Raw genomic sequence first — 16,060 nt, 5'->3', positions numbered from 1 at the left:
AATCCAAACTCCACCTCTTGTCTTTTATGTTACTTTGGACAAGTCACTTAACTTCTTTGTACCTCAGTTCGCTCATCTGCAAAATGGGGATTCAATCAATCAATCACATTTACCGAGTACTTACTTTTTGCAGAGCACTGCTCCTACTTAGACTGTGATATTATGTCGGACCTGATTATTTTGTATCTCCCTCAATGTTTAGTTCAGTACTTAGCACATAACAAGCGCTTAACAAATAACACAATTATTATAATTAAAAGCCCCTTCTCTTCCTCCTGACATTGGTTCCCGCTTGTCATTTCTTCATCTCTGGGTCATTATCACCTGCGGTGGTTGCAAGCGGTAATGGTATTCATCAAGTCCTACTGAGTGTAATGCACTGGACTAAGTGCTTAGATTTTTTTCCCCTCCCTGTTTACCACTCTTTATATATGCACACACACACACACACATATAGTATTTGTTCATCATCATCATCATCATCAATCATATTTATTGAGCGCTTACTATGTGCAGAGCACTGTACTAAGCACTTGGGAAGTACAAATTGGCAACATGTAGAGACAGTCCCTACCCAACAGTGGGCTCACAGTCTAAAAGGGGGAGACAGAGAACAAAACCAAGCATACTAACGAAATAAAATAAATAGGATAGATATGTACAAGTAAAATAAAAAAATAAATAAATAGAGTAATAAATATGTACGAACATATATACATATATACAGGTGCTGTGGGGAAGGGAAGGAGGTAAGATGGGGGGGATGGAGAGGGGGACGAGGGGGAGAGGAAGGAAGGGGCTCAGTCAGGGAAGGCCTCCTGGAGGAGGTGAGCTCTCAGTAGGGCCTTGAAGGGAGGAAGAGAGCTAGCTTGGTGGATGGGCAGAGGGAGGGCATTCCAGGCCCGGGGGATGACGTGGGCCGGGGGTCGATGGCGGGACAGGCGAGAACGAGGTACGGTGAGGAGATTAGCGGCAGAGGAGCGGAGGGTGTGGGCTGGGCTGTAGAAGGAGAGAAGGGAGGTGAGGTAGGAGGGGGTGAGGTGAAGGAGAGCCTTGAAGCCGAGGGTGAGGAGTTTCTGCCTGATGCGCAGATTGATTGGTAGCCACTGGAGATTTTTGAGGAGGGGAGTAATATACCCAGAGCGTTTCTGGACAAAGATAATCCGGGCAGCAGCATGAAGTATGGATTGAAGTGGAGAGAGACACGAGGATGGGAGATCAGAGAGAAGGCTGGTGCAGTAGTCCAGACGGGATAGGATGAGAGCTTGAGTGAGCAGGGTAGCGGTATGGATGGAGAAGAAAGGGCGGATCTTGGCAATGTTGGGGAGCTGAGACCGGCAGGTTTTGGTGACGGCTTGGATGTGAGGGGTGAATGAGAGAGCGTAGTCGAGGATGACACCAAGGTTGCGGGCTTGTGAGACGGGAAGGATTGTAGTGCCGTCAACAGAGAGCATATATATATATTATATTTGTTATATATATATATATATATGTATACATATATATGTACACACACACACACACACACACACATATATATATATATGTCTATACACAGATACAATTAGTATTTGTTAAGCACTTACATATGTCAGGCACTGTACTAAGCACTGGGAGAGATATAAGCTAATCAGGTCACTTAGAGTCCATGTCCCACGTGGAGAAGCAGTGTGACCTAAGGGATAGAGCAGTGGCCTAGAAGTTAGAAAGTCACAGGTTATAATCTCAGCTCTGCCACATGTCTGCTGTCTGACCTTGGGAAGGTCATTTCACTTTTCTGGGCCTCAGTTACCTCATCTGTAAAATGAGGATTAAGAATGTGAGCCATATGTGGGGCAGGAACTGTGTCCAAACTGAATAACTTGTACCTACCCCAGCACCTAGAGCTGTGCTTGGCACTTAACAAGTAGCATTATTATTATTATTATGGACTCACAGTCTTAATTCCTATTATACAGATTAGATAAGTGAATCCCAGGAAAGTAAAGGGAATTTCCCAACGTCACACAGTGTTCAAGTGGCAAAGTCAGAATCAGATGTCAGGCCCTTTGACTCCCGGGCCTGTGCTCTATCTGCTAGGTCACGATGCTGCCTTACCCCATTCATGTCTTCCCTGCACTCGTTTCCTGGGCAATAGGGAAGCTCTGGGATTTGGGAGAGGAGGGGGCAGCAGAACAGAATGAGAATGGCTGCGCCTCCGCCAGACTCTCTCCATACTCATGCTATTTTTATAGTATTTGTTAAGCGTTTACAATGTACCAGACACTGTTATGAGAACTGGGGTAGATACCAGGTACTCCAGTACGTGGGGCTCACCGTCTTAATCCCTCTTTTGCAGACGAGGTATTTTATTAATGACAAAAATAATGGTATTTGTTCAAAGTTTACTATGTGTCAAGCACTGTTCTAAGCACTGGGGTAGATACAATCTAATCAGGTTGGATACCATCCCTGTCCCACATGGGGTTTACAATCTTAATCCCCATTTTACAGTTGAGGTATATGAGGCCCAGAGAAATGAAGTGACTTGCCTAAGGTTACACACCAGACATGTTGTGGAGCTAGGATTAGAACTCATGACCTTCTAACTCTATTCACTAGGCCATGATGTTTCTTATTCTGCTCCACCACCACCTCACACTCTGGCTCTGCCACCACCTGACTGATCCAAGCTACCAGCTCTGCACAAATGCTTCCCAAATCTCCCTCTCCAGCCCAGGTCTCACTCTTTTTTTAAAGTGATATTTGTTAAGCACTTATTATGTGTCAGAAACTGTACTTAGTCCTAGGGTAGATACAAGATAACCATGTTGGACACAGTCCATGTGCCTCATGGGGCTTACAGTTTTAATCCCCATTTGTTTGTTTTTTAATAGTATTTGTTAAATGATCACTATGTGCCAAGCACTCTACTTGGATTAGATACAACCTAGTCAGGTAGGACACAATCCCCGTTTTACAGATGAGTTAATTGAAACCCAAAGAAGATATATGACTTGCCCAAGTTCATACAACAGACAAGTGGGGGATTAAGGATTAGACCTCAAGTCCTTCTTACTGCTGAGCTTGTGTTCTATCCACTGAGCTTCATTGATTCTAATCCCAGCCCTGCTTCTGACACAGTATACGACTTGAGGAGAGTCACTAAACCTTTGTGGTGTGGGTTTCTGCACTCTTAAAAAGGAGATTAGATTCAAGCACTTAGTACAGCGCTTTGCACCCAGTAGGTTCTCAATGAATACGATTGAACGAATGCCTGCTCTCTGCACCTCTTAGACCGTGAACCCTGAGTGGGACAGGCAATGTGTCCAATCTGATCACCCTGCACCAACTCCAGCTGTTGGCTAAGTGCTTTGACATGGAGGAAGCACTGAATAAATAATTATTTGTCTGTGTTAATGTCTATCTTTTAGGCTGTAAACTCACTGTGGACAGGGAACATGTCAACAGATTCTTTTGTATTGCATTCTCCAAAGCACTTAATGCAGTGTTCTGCATAAAGTGAGCACTCAATAAATGGCATTGATTGATATACTAGAGTTTTATAATCGAGAACACAGGTGAGCATATGGGACTTTAGGTATCCCTGTTGGTTCTATAAATTTCCAGACACCCATTTGCCAATACATCTTTTGTGTAAGCCACAGTCCTGAATAACATTCCCTAAAATGTGTGCTATCACAGAACCATAGCGATACATACAAAAATGATCATTTCAGAAATGCAGAAGCATCATGGCCTAGTGGAAAGAGCACAGACCTGGGAGTCAGAAGACTTGGATTCTAATCCCGCCTCTGCCAAATGCTTGTTGTATGGCCTTGGACAAGTAACTTCCCTTCTCTGTACCTCAGATATCCTGCTCTCCCTCCTACTTGGACTGTGTCCCATGTGGGACAGGGACTGTGTCAAACCTGATTAGCTTGCATCTACCCCAATGCTTAGAACAGTGTTTGACACATAGTAAGTGCTTAACAAAGACCATAAAAATTGTATTTCCCGATCAGGTCACCAAGGGACTATAACCTCAGATCCGTTTCTACAGCTCCAAAGCCTTCCTAGATCCCTGTGAAATCTGAATGCTAATTTTGAGGAGCCGAACCCGAGACAGAGGAAGGCTGAGTGCTGAAACTACTAGTGTTTTTTTGTTTCTTTCAGATTCCTTTTTGTAAATTATGCGCCTTATCTGAGCCTCCATGGACAGTCCACAGATTCTCCCAGAACATGACCAACGTCATAACTGACCGGATTCCTCCCTGCTGGGGTTCTCGGAGGTCAAGGAGTTGCAGCTGGTCCATGTCGCGCTGTTTCTCCTGGTCTACCTGGCGGCCCTGTTGGGGAATCTCCTCATCATCGCTGTCACCGTCCTCGACCAAAGCCTCCACACCCCTATGTACTTCCTCCTAAGGAACCTCTCCTTTGTCCACCTCAGCCTCATCTCTGTCACCATCCCCAAGTCCATCTACAACTCCCTGACCCGTACAAGATCCATCTCTTTCCTGGGCTGCGTAGCTCAGATCATCTTGGTGATTATGCTAGTTGGTGTGGAATTGGTCATCCTCACAGTAATGTCCTAAAACCGCTTCGTGGCTATCTGCCGTCGTTCATTCTCAGTCTCTTTTGCAGGCTCCTCCTCCCCCTCCCATCCCCTTACTGTGGGGGTTCCCCAAGGTTCAGTGCTTGGTCTTCTTCTGTTCTCCATCAACACTCACTCCCTTGGTGACCTCATTCGCTTCCACGGCTTCAACTATCATCTCTACGCTGATGACACCCAGATCTACATCTCTGCCCCTGCTCTCTCCCCCTCTCTCCAGGCTCTCCAGGGAGGACGTGAGCCGGGGGTCGATGGCGGGACAGGAAGGCTAAGTAGGTGCGAATGAGGTTGTCTTTAATGTAACTTGGGGATAACAAGGGCCTTTTTCCCGGGGGGGGGGGGGGGGCGGGGGAGTCAGTCAGGACCGGACCGGGAAAGGGGGTTGGGGGTTTCTGCATCAGGCAGAAACTCCTCACCCTCGGCTTCAAGGCTCTCCATCACCTCGCCCCCTCCTACCTCACCTCCCTTCTCTCCTTCTACAGCCCACCCCGCACCCTCCGCTCATCTGCCGCTAATCCCCTCACCATGCCTCGTTCTCGCCTGTCCCGCCATCGACCCCCGGCCCACGTTATCCCCCGGGCCTGGAATGCCCTCCCTCTGCCCATCCGCCAAGCTCGCTCTCTTCCTCTCTTCAAGGCCCTACTGAGAGCTCACCTCCTCCAGGAGGCCTTCCCAGACTGAGCCCCTTCCTTCCACTCCCCCTCGTCCCCCTCTCCATCCCCTCATCTTACCTCCTTCCCTTTCCCACAGCACCTGTATATATGTATATATGTTTGTACATATTTATTACTCTATTTATTTATTTTACTTGTACATATCTATTCTATTAATTTTGTTTTGTTAGTATGTTTGGTTTTGTTCTGTCTCCTCCTTTTAGACTGTGAGCCCACTGTCGGGTAGGGACTGTCTCTATATCTTGCCAACTTGTACTTCCCAAGCGCTTAGTATAGTGCTCTTCACATAGTAAGCGCTCAATAAATATGATTGATTGATTGATTGCCATCCTCTGCGCTATGACATCACTATGAACCGAGAGACCTGTGTAAAGATGCCCACAGCCTCCTGGCTCAGCGGGGGTATATTTGGGGTGATGTACATGGCAGGGTGATTCTCCTTGTCCTTCTGTGGGACCCCAATATTTCAGCAGTTCTTCTGTGATGCCCCCTCCTTGCTGATGGTCTCGTGTTCCGAGACTCACGTGTTTTTTTTATTTCAGTTTGGCCTCTGGGTTTGTTTGTGCTGTATTCTCCTTTTTCTCCATCGTCAGCTTGTACATCCACATCCTTTGAGCCATGCTGAGGATGCCGGGATAAGGCCTTCTCCACTTGCTTGCCCCAACTCACCGTCGTCACTGTTTTCCTCTCTACAGCTTCCATTGCCTATCTAAAGCCTCCCTCAGACTCCCCCTCAGCGTAGACCTTCTGGTGCCTGTGTTCTGCACCACAGTGCCCCCTGCCCTGAACCCCCTAATCTACAGCCTGAGGAACAGGATGTGAAGGCTACCCTGGAGACAGTCCTGGAGTGGGGGATCCATTCCCTCCGAGACGCAGTGTCGCCTAGTGGATAGAGCACTGACCTGGGAGCCAGAATCATCTGGGATCTAATCCCGGTTCTGCCACGTATCTGTATGTGACAACTTGGATGAGTCACTTAACTTCTCTGTGCCTCGTTCCATTATCTGTAAAATGAGGATTAATCCTGGGAGCTCTTTGTGGGACAGGGACCGTGTCCAACCTGAACAACCTGATCAATTGTATCTTGTACTTGGCAAAGAGTTAGCGCTTAACAAATACCATAAAAACAAACAAAATCCCCTTCTCTTTGTTCTGACACTGGTCTGTGTGGTATGTACTAGCCCCTGAGGTTGCCAGTTGTGGGGATTTCAACCAGTAATGGGATTCATCAAGACTTACTAGGTGTATTGGAGTAAATGGGCTTTTCCTTCATTTATTCCTTCATTCATTCAGTTGTATTTTTGGAGCACTTACTGTGTGCAGAGCACTGTACTAAGTGTTTGGGAGAGTACAATATAGCAATAGACACATTCCCTGCCCACAATGAGCTTACAGTCTAGAGGGGAGACAGACATTAATATAAATAAATTACAGATATGTATGCAAGTGCTGTGGGGCTGGAGTAGAGGGGGGAGGAATAAAGGGAGCAAGTCAGACACAGAAGGGAAAGGGAGAAGAGGAAAGGAGGACTTAGGGAGGGAAGGCCTTTGGGAGGAGATGTGCCTTCAGTAAGGTTTTTGAAGAGGGTTTCTACTTTCCCTGGGGACTACTCTTCCCTTTTCCTCCCACATGTACACTCCCCCTTCCTGGCTTCCCCTCTCTTTGTTTGTTTTGTTTCCTTTCTGGCATTTGTTAAGTGCTTACTTTGTGTCAAACACCGTTCTAAACATTGGGGTAGATAAAGGTCAATTAGCTTGGACACAGTCCCTGTCCCTCAAAACGTTCACAGTCAAAGTAGGAAGAGGAATGGGAGACCTGAAGTGCAGAGTAGTTAAACGGCTTGTCCGAGGTCATGTAAATAAATTGACAGGGCTGGTCTCAGCTCCTCTGACTCCCAGCCCCATTCCTGAACTGTGGTGGCCATCCACCCAGTTTCATACTGGACGGTCCAGATCTTATTTGGTTTGCCCCCTGTCCTGTGGGGAGATAATGGTGATGGAGATGGGCATACTCCAAAGGGGATGGGGAAAGGAGAAGCCCTGGGATTTAAGGGAAGGAGACAGCAGAGCAGAACAAGGATGGTTGTCCCTCTCTCCCTGCCCCCAGAACCTCTCTGCACTCAATCTCTTCTCTGTGTGGGGTTCCCCCACCCCCACGCACTCTGGAACAAACCATCAGACTGAATCCAGCCATCTGGGGGAGGCAGGGGAATTTCTGATTAGCCCTCATGTATATATGTCCTCCCAATTCATTTATTTTGGCATTGCTATAAATATTCTTATTTGCATCTCACCCTTTAGAGTGTAAGCTTCCTGTCGGCAGGAAGTGCACCTCTTTTATAATTCCGAAGTGCATAATGTACTTCCCCACACCAAGTCCACACTTAATAAAAGTTGCTACTGCTCCTACTATCTCCTATGAATCAACACCTTATCTTGGCAAAAGACTTTGAGTAAGCTGATGAAGCTTACAGCTATGTCATACGGGGTTAACCATAATGGAAAATTCTAAGCTGAAATATCAAAGGCAATTCACCTGTGCTGGGCAGCAGTGGTATGGAAAAGAATCAAAGGCAAATGATCAAGTTATCAAAATATTGAACAAAGACAACGGCAGAGACTCGAGGTTTACTGCATAGAAGAAGGCAACGGTAACCCACTTCCATATATTTACCAAGAAAGCTCTATGTCTACACATCCTAGAACGACTTTAAGGCAGAAGATGGGACGGTCTGGAGCAGATGTGTTAAAGACTCACTTTGTATCAGAAATGATTTGTTGGCATTTGAAGAAGAATACTGCTACTACTAGTAGTAGCCTACTACTACTACTACTACTACTGCTGCTGCTGCTGTAGCAGCAGCTATTATTACTACTACTATAACTACTATACTACTACTTCTACTATAACTACTACTGTCATTATTGCTGCTATTATTATTCAGGTTTTCACCTTTTATTCACACAACCCTTAGCCCCAAAACACTAATGTACATATCCACAATTTATTTATTTATATTAATGTCTGTCCTCTCTTCTGGACTGTAAGCTCCTTGTGTGCAGAGAGCTCTGTTATATACAGTACTCTTCCAAACCCTTCATACATTGCTCTGCACACACAGTGAGAGGTCAATAAATACGATTGATTGACTGATTTCTACTACTATCACTACTGCTACTGCTGCTACTACTAGTACTATACTACTGCTACTACTACTACTACTACTACAGCTCTACTGCTGCTACTGCTAGGCTACTAATATTACTGCTACTACTGCTTCTACTATTGCTACTGCTGGTACTGCTACTATATTACTACTGCATTTCTATGGTGTGTCATTCAAGCATTCAGTTGTATTTATTGTATTTATTCCGATCTCAGAAGCCCGCAACCTTGGTTTCATCCTCGACTCTGCTCTCTCGTTCACCCCTCACATCCAATCCGTCACTAAAACCTGCCGGTCCCACCTCCGCAACATTGCCAAGATCCCCCCTTTCCCCTCCATCCAAACTGCTACCCTAATCGTTCAATCTCACATCCTATCCCAACTGGATTACTGCATCAGCCTCCTCTCCTATCTCCAATCCTCCTGTCTCTCCCCACTTCAATCCATACTTCACGCCGCTTCCCGGATCATCTTTGTGCACAAACGCTCTGGGCATGTTTCTCCCCTCCTCAAAAATCTCCAGTGGCTACCAAAAATTCCTCACCCTCGGCTTCAAGGCTCTGCATTACCTCGCCCCCTCCTACCTCACCTCCCTTCTCTCCTTCTACAGCCCAGCCCGTACCCTCTGTTCCTCTGCTGCTAATCTCCTCACTGGGCCTCGTTCTTGCCTGTCCCATCGTCGACCCCCGGCACAAGGCATCCCCCTGGCCTGGAAAGACCTCCCTCTACACATCCACCAAGCTAGCTCTCTTCCTCCCTTCAAAGCCCTACTGAGAGCTCACCTCCTTCAGGAGGCCTTCCCAGACTGAGCCCCCTCCTTCCTCTTCCTCTCCTCCCCCTCCCCCCCCGCCTTATCTCCTTCCCCTCCTCACAGCACCTGTATATAAGTATATATGTTTGTACGTATTTATTACTCTATTTATTTATTATATTTGTTCATGTTTATTCTATTTAATTTTGTTAATATGTTTTGTTTTGTTCTCTGTCTCCCCCTTCCAGACTGTGACGCTGTTGGGTAGGAACTATCTCTATATGTTGCCAACTTGTACTTCCCAAGCGTTTAGTACAGTGCTCTGCACACAGTAAGCGCTCAATAAATACGATTAAATGAATGAACGAATTGAGCACTTTCTGTGTGCACAGCACTGTACTAAGTGCTTGAGAGAGTACAATATAAAAATAAACAGACACATTCCCTCCCCACAACAAGCTTATGAGTACTTAGTAGTTAGGAGTGCTACATACAGGGCCCTGCATACAGTAAGCACTCAATAAATACCAATGATTGATTGATTGATGCATGGCTATTTCCTACTCAAGACTGTAAGCTCATTGTGGAAGGGAACGCCTACCAATTTTGTTATATTGTACTCTCCCAAGGACTTAGTACAGTGCTGTGCACACAGTAAGTGCTAAATAAATACCCTAACTGGTTAACTAATTCCTCTAGTTTCGTGGGATGGGCAGAGAGTGTATCTACCAAGCAGTGTGGCCTAGTTATTAGAGTACAGGCCTAGGAGTCAGAAGGACCTGGGTTCTTATCCCAGGTCTTCCAGTTGTTTGCTGAGTTACCTTGGGTAAGTCATGCAACTTTTCTGTGTCTCAATTTCCATAACCATAAAAAAGGGGGTGAAATGCTTAGATGGCGAGACCCATGTGGGACAGGAACTATATCCAACCTGATAAACTTGTGTCTTCTACAATGCTTACAACAGTGCTTGATGTACGATTTAGTGGAAACAGAATATCAGAGTCAGAGGCTGTGGGTCCTAATTCTGACTCCACCACCTGTCAGCTATGTGACTTTGGGCAAGTCATTTACCTTCTCTGTGCCTCAGTTACCTCATCTGTAAAATGGGTATTAAGACTGAACTCCACGTGGGACAGCCTAATAACCTTGTATCTACCCAAACGCTTAGACCATTGCTTGGCACATAGTAAGTGCTTAAAAAATACCATTATTATTATTACTATTATTATGTAGTAAGTGCTTAACAAACACCATAAAAACTCTGTTGCCCTGCACTCTTCCAAACAGTACTGTGCTGTGCACACAATGAGCCCTCAGTAAATACCATTGATTGATTGCTTGAACATAGGTTTGGGCTAGAGAGATGGTGACAGGGTGAAGAGGGAGAGATTTCCTCCTAGTTCTTTGCTCCAGTGACTCCCTCAGCACGAAATTACCTGCCCACACCTTCTAAGGGGAGACGGTAAGCCCACCATGCTCCTGTGGACAACCTTTTGCAGGTAGTAGAATCCCAAGGAGTTGGAGATCCTCAGGGTCTCCTTAAAGCCAAAAGCTCAAGCATCTCCCCAGCCCCCTTCTATACCCCCAGCACGCCAAAGCAAGAAGAGGGGGCAGTGCCGGGGTGCATCCTGGGGTTTTGGCTCCTGGACAGCATCCTTGCCTGCCTTCGGGACCCCATCCCCATTTTTGCGGGGCCTGGACAGAAGTTGCTTCTGGGAACAGGCTCCATCCTGATGCCCAGTGGAAGGACCCAGTCCAGTGTAGAGACTTGGGGCTGCCATCTCTGCAGGGTATCCAGGAGTTCTGGGCGGGTGTCAGCAACAGGATCAACCACAGAGGAATGTTCAGAGCCAGAAGCCATCCCTTTGACCAGTTCCGGCGGCGGCTGTTGCTGCAGCTACATTCTGCATGGATGACCTTCAGGTCTGCCCTTGCTGGCCAGGAGAGGTCTGTGGACAGGGACAATGTCTGGAACTTTCCTCTTGGACTGGCTAGAGTCATGTGGCTGGGGTCAAGACCTAAGGGCTCCGAGGGTGGGGGTTGGGGGGAGTTGACACTACCTGGGCAGAGGCACAGTATTCTTTTAATTGTGGAAGAAGGTGTCAATGGGGAGAGGGAAGAGAAGGGAAGGGGAGGAGAGGAGAGGAAAGGAAGGAGAGTAAATAGATGTGGGGGACAGAAAGAGGAAGAGAGGAGAGGAGGAGAGAAGAGAGGAGAGGACAGGAGGGGAGAAGAGGGTGGGGAGTGAAGGAGGGGGAGAGGAAAAGATAGGAGAGGAGTTGAGAAGGAAAATTATTTTTTGCCGAATTGTACTTTCCAAGTGCTTAGAACAGTGTTACACATACAGTAAGTGCTCAATAAATATGACAATGAATGACTGAATGAGAAGCAAGGAGAGTAGGAGAGAAGAAGAGAGGAGAGAAGAAGAGAGGAGAGAAAATCGGGGAGGAGGGGGGAAAGAAGAGAAGGAAGGAGAGGGAGGGAAGGGAGAGGGAGAAGAGGAAAGAAGAGAGGGGAGGGGAGGAGAGGGAAGGGGAAAGGAGGAGAGGAGGTAAGGATAAGAGGAGAGAAAATGAGGACAGAAGAGAGGGGAAAAGAGCGGTGGGGATTGAAGAAGATAGGAGACGAGATGAGGAGAAAAGAGTAGGGGAGGAGGGAAGAGGAGAGGAGAGGAGAGGAAGGAAGGGAGGAAAGGGGAGGGGAGGGGAAAGAAGAGGAGAAGAGAGAGAAGAAGAAAGGAGTATCTAGGAGAGGAGAGGGAAGGGGAGAGGAGGAGAGGAGGCAAGGATAAGAGTAGGGAGGAGAGGAGAGGGAAAGGAAGAGGAGAGGAGAGAAGAGAGGAGCAGAAGGAATTCAATTCAATTCAATCATATTTATTGAACATGTACTGTATGTAGAGCACTGAACTAAGCTCTTGAGAGACTATAATGCAACAATAAACAGACACATTCTCTGTCCACAACGAGTTTCCAGCCTAGACGTGGAGAGACAAATATTAATATGAATAAATAAATTATAGATATAAGCATAATTGTTGGGGGCTGGGCAAGGGGAAAGTAAAGGGAGCAACTCAGGACGACGCAGAAGGGAGTGGGAGAAGAGGAAAGGGGTGCTTATTCAGGGAAGGCCTCTTGGAGGAGATGTGCCTTCAATAAGGCTTTCAAGTTGGGGAGAGTAATTGTCTGTTGGATTTGAGGAAGGGTCGTGTTCCAGGTCAGAGGCAGAATGTGGGCTAGCAGTTGTCAGGGAGACAGGCGAGATTGAGGCACAGTGAGAGGTTTTGTATTAATGGAGCGAAGTGTGTGGACTGGGCGGTAGTAGAAGAGTATCAAAGTTAGGTAGGAGGGGGCAAGGTGATTGAGTGCTTTAAAGGCAATGGTGAGGAGTTTTTGTTTGATGCAGAGGTAAATGGGCAACCATTGGTGTTCTTTGAGGAGTGGGGTGTCATGTCCTGAGTGTTTCTATAGAAAAACGATCTGGTCAGCAGAGTAAAGTAAGGACTGGAGTGGGGAAAGACAGGAGGTTGGGAGGTCAGCAAAGAAGCTGAAGCAGTAATCCAGGCAAGATAGGATGATTGATTGTATTAATGTGGTAGCAGTTTGGATGGAGAGGAAAGGGTGGAATTTAGTGATGTTTTGAAGGTGGGACCCGACAGGATTTATTGATGGATTGAATATGTGGTTTGAGTGAGAGAGAGGAGTCAAGGATAACACCAAGGATAGCATGAGCCTGTGAGTCAGGAAAGATGGTGGTGCCATCTACAGTGATGGCAAAGAGCAGGAGGACAAAGTTTTGGTGGGAAGATAAGGAGTTCTGTTTTGGACATGTTAAGCTTGAGGGGATGGGAGGACATCCAACAGAGGTATCTTGAAGGCAAGAGGAAATCTGAGACTGTAGAGAGGGAGAAAGATCAGAGCTGGAGATGTAGATTTGGGTATCATTTGCATAGAGGTGTTAGTTGAAGACTTGGGAGAGAATGAGTTTTCCAAGGGAAAGGGTGTAGATGGAGATGAGAAGGGGTCCCAGAGTAGTTACAAGATAATCCTATCTGACACAATCCCTGTATCACATGGGGATGCCAGGCTAAGGTGAAGGGAGAACAGTTTTCTTATCCCCATTTTAAGGATGAGAAAACTGAGGCCCAGAGAGGTTCTACGCAAGGGCACACAGCAGGCCTTTGGCAGAGCTGGGATTAGTTTGTGGGTCACCTGAATCCCAGGAGAATATGTTTATTCCATTGTATGGTGGCTTTCTTTCTTCCCCGGTACTTACTCTCTTTCCTTTAATTTCATAGAACTGGAATATCCCACGTAATAATAATAATGTTGATAATAATAATAATAATAATGAAAATTGTAGTATTTGTTAAACACTGACTGTGTTCCAGGAACTGTACAAAGTGTGGAAGTTGATACAAGATAATTAAGTTGGACATAGTATACATCCCACATGAGGCTCACAGTCTTAATTCTTATTTTACATATGAGGTAACTGAGGCCCAGAGAAGTTAGTTGAGTTGCCTAATGTCTCACAGCAGGCAAGGCGTGGAAGCGGGTTTAGAGCCCATGTCTTTCTGACTCCCAGGCCCGAGCTCTATTCAACAGGCCACACCACTTCACCCCTATGCTCGGGGCGACTGACCTCAGGCAATGCCAGAAACCTGGATACCTCTTTCATCCTCCTCCTTAGTATCAACATTCCCTCCATTTTCTTCCCTTGTTTCTTCTTCCCTAGCAAGGGACAAAACGTCTAGAGAAATGGCCAATTTCCCATTTGTATTGGAATTCCTCCTCCTGGGGTTCTTGGAGGTCCGGGAGCTGCAGTTGGTCCACACTTCATTGTTCTTTCTGGTCTACCTGGCAACCCTGCTGGGGAATTTCCTCATCATCACCATCACCATCCTCGACTGACGCCGCCACACCCCCATGCACTTCTTCTTCAGGCACCTCTCCGTCCTTGACCGCTGCTACATCTCCGTCGCTGTCCCCCAATACATCCACAACTCCATGACTGACCATAAATCCATACCCTTCCTGGGCTGTGCTGCCCAAATCTATTTCTTCGCTTATTTTGCTTCACTGTTGATCGCCCAGCTCATGGTGATGTCCTATGACCGCTACATGGCCATTGGCCACCCCGTGCGCTATGACGTCATCATAGAGGGGGGGACCTGTGGGAAGATGGCCACTGCTTCCTGTCTCAGCTGAACTCTCTCTGGTCTCTTGCACACCATCAACATCTTTTCCTTGCCTTTTTGTGACTTCAACGAGATACGCTAGTACTTTTGCAGCATCTTAGTGGAAAGAGTACGGGCTTGGGAATCAGAGATCAGGGGTTCTAATCCTGACTCCGCCGCTTGTTAGCTGTGTGACTTTTGGCAAGTCACTTAACTTCTCTATGCCTCAGTTCCCTCATCTGTAAAATAGGTATTAAGATTGTGAGCCCCATTTAGGAAACATATCACCTTATATCCCCCAGCGCTTAGAACAGTGCTTTGCACATAGTAAGCGCTTAACAAATACCATCATCATTATTATTATTATCCCCCAGCTATTACCCCTGTCCTGTTCACCCTCCACTGTGCCAGAGTTGGTCCTGATTTACGTTAGCAACATTTGGATATCGGCTGCTTCCTGTTCATGGGGGTTTCCTATATCCACATCTTGCCCACTGTGCTGAGGCACTTGTCTGCTCAGGCCAGAACCAAAGCCTTCTCCACCTGTCTGCCCCATCTCACTGTGAAAGGCATATTTTTCTCCTGTGGATTTATTGCCCATTTAAAAATACCCTGTGATTCTCCTTCAGGGCTGGACATGCTAGTATCCGTGTTCTACGTGGTACTACCCCAACCCTGAACCCCCTCATCTATAGCCTGAGGAACAAAGACATGAAGGCTTCCCTGGGCAGGGTCCTCAAAGGGAAACTTCATTGAAAGGCAGGGTGGCCTAATGGATAGAACTCGAACCTGGGCGTCAGAGGACCTGACTCTGAATCCAGTCTCTGCCAACTGCTTGCTGTGTGACCTTGGACAACTCACTTCAATTCTCAGGGCCTCAGTTTCCTCAATTGTAAAGTGGGGATTCCATACCTGTTCTCCCTCCTACTTAGACTGTGAGTCCCATGTGGGATAGGGACTCTGCCTGACCTGATTAACCTTCATCTACCCCCAGCACTTAGATCAGTGTTTGGCACATAATAAATTCTTCCTCTTGTCTTCAAGACATCTCTATTTGGATGTTCTCCCGTCACCTCATGCTTAACATGTCCAAACCTGAACTCCTTATCTTCCCACCCAAACCCTGTCCTCTCCTTTACTGTCCCATCACTGTAGATGGCACCAACATACTTCCTGTCTCACAAGCTCCTAACCGTGGCATTATCCTTGACTCCTCTCTCTCATTCAACCACATATTCAGTCCATCACTAAATCCTGTCTTTCATTCATTCATTAATTCAATCGTATTGGTCTCCAGAGCCCTTTACTAAGCACTTGGGAAAGTATGAGACAACAATAAACAGTGACAATCCCGGCCCACAACGAGCTCACACCTTCACAACATCCCTAAAATGCACCCTTTCCTTCCCATCCAAAACCACTACTACAATCACTCATCCTGTCATGCTTGGATTACTGCATCAGCCTCCTTGCTGACCTCCCAATATCCTGTCTCTCCCCACTCCAGTCCATACTTCACTCTGCTGCTCAGATCATTTTTCTTCAAAGGCATTCAGGAAATGTTTTCCCACTCCTCAAGAAACTCGAGTGGTTACCCATCCACCTCTATATCAAACAAAAACTCCTCATCATTGACTTTAAAGCACTTCATCACCTTGACCCCTCCTATATCACCTCACAACCCTCTTTCAGCAACCCAGTC

At 46.7% G+C, this 16,060-nt stretch overlaps 1 pseudogene; it reads left to right on the top strand.

The window, feature by feature from the left end:
• The first annotated feature begins 13,939 nt into the window (after positions 1–13,939).
• Positions 13,940–15,114, top strand: LOC119945052 (annotated as a pseudogene).
• Positions 15,115–16,060: the final 946 nt, after the last annotated feature.

The sequence above is a fragment of the Tachyglossus aculeatus genome, chromosome 24, assembly GCF_015852505.1.
Source record: "Tachyglossus aculeatus isolate mTacAcu1 chromosome 24, mTacAcu1.pri, whole genome shotgun sequence".
Taxonomy (NCBI): Eukaryota; Metazoa; Chordata; class Mammalia; order Monotremata; family Tachyglossidae; genus Tachyglossus; species Tachyglossus aculeatus.
Note: the sequence above shows the minus strand (reverse complement) of the source record. Positions and strands in the feature narration are given on the sequence as shown.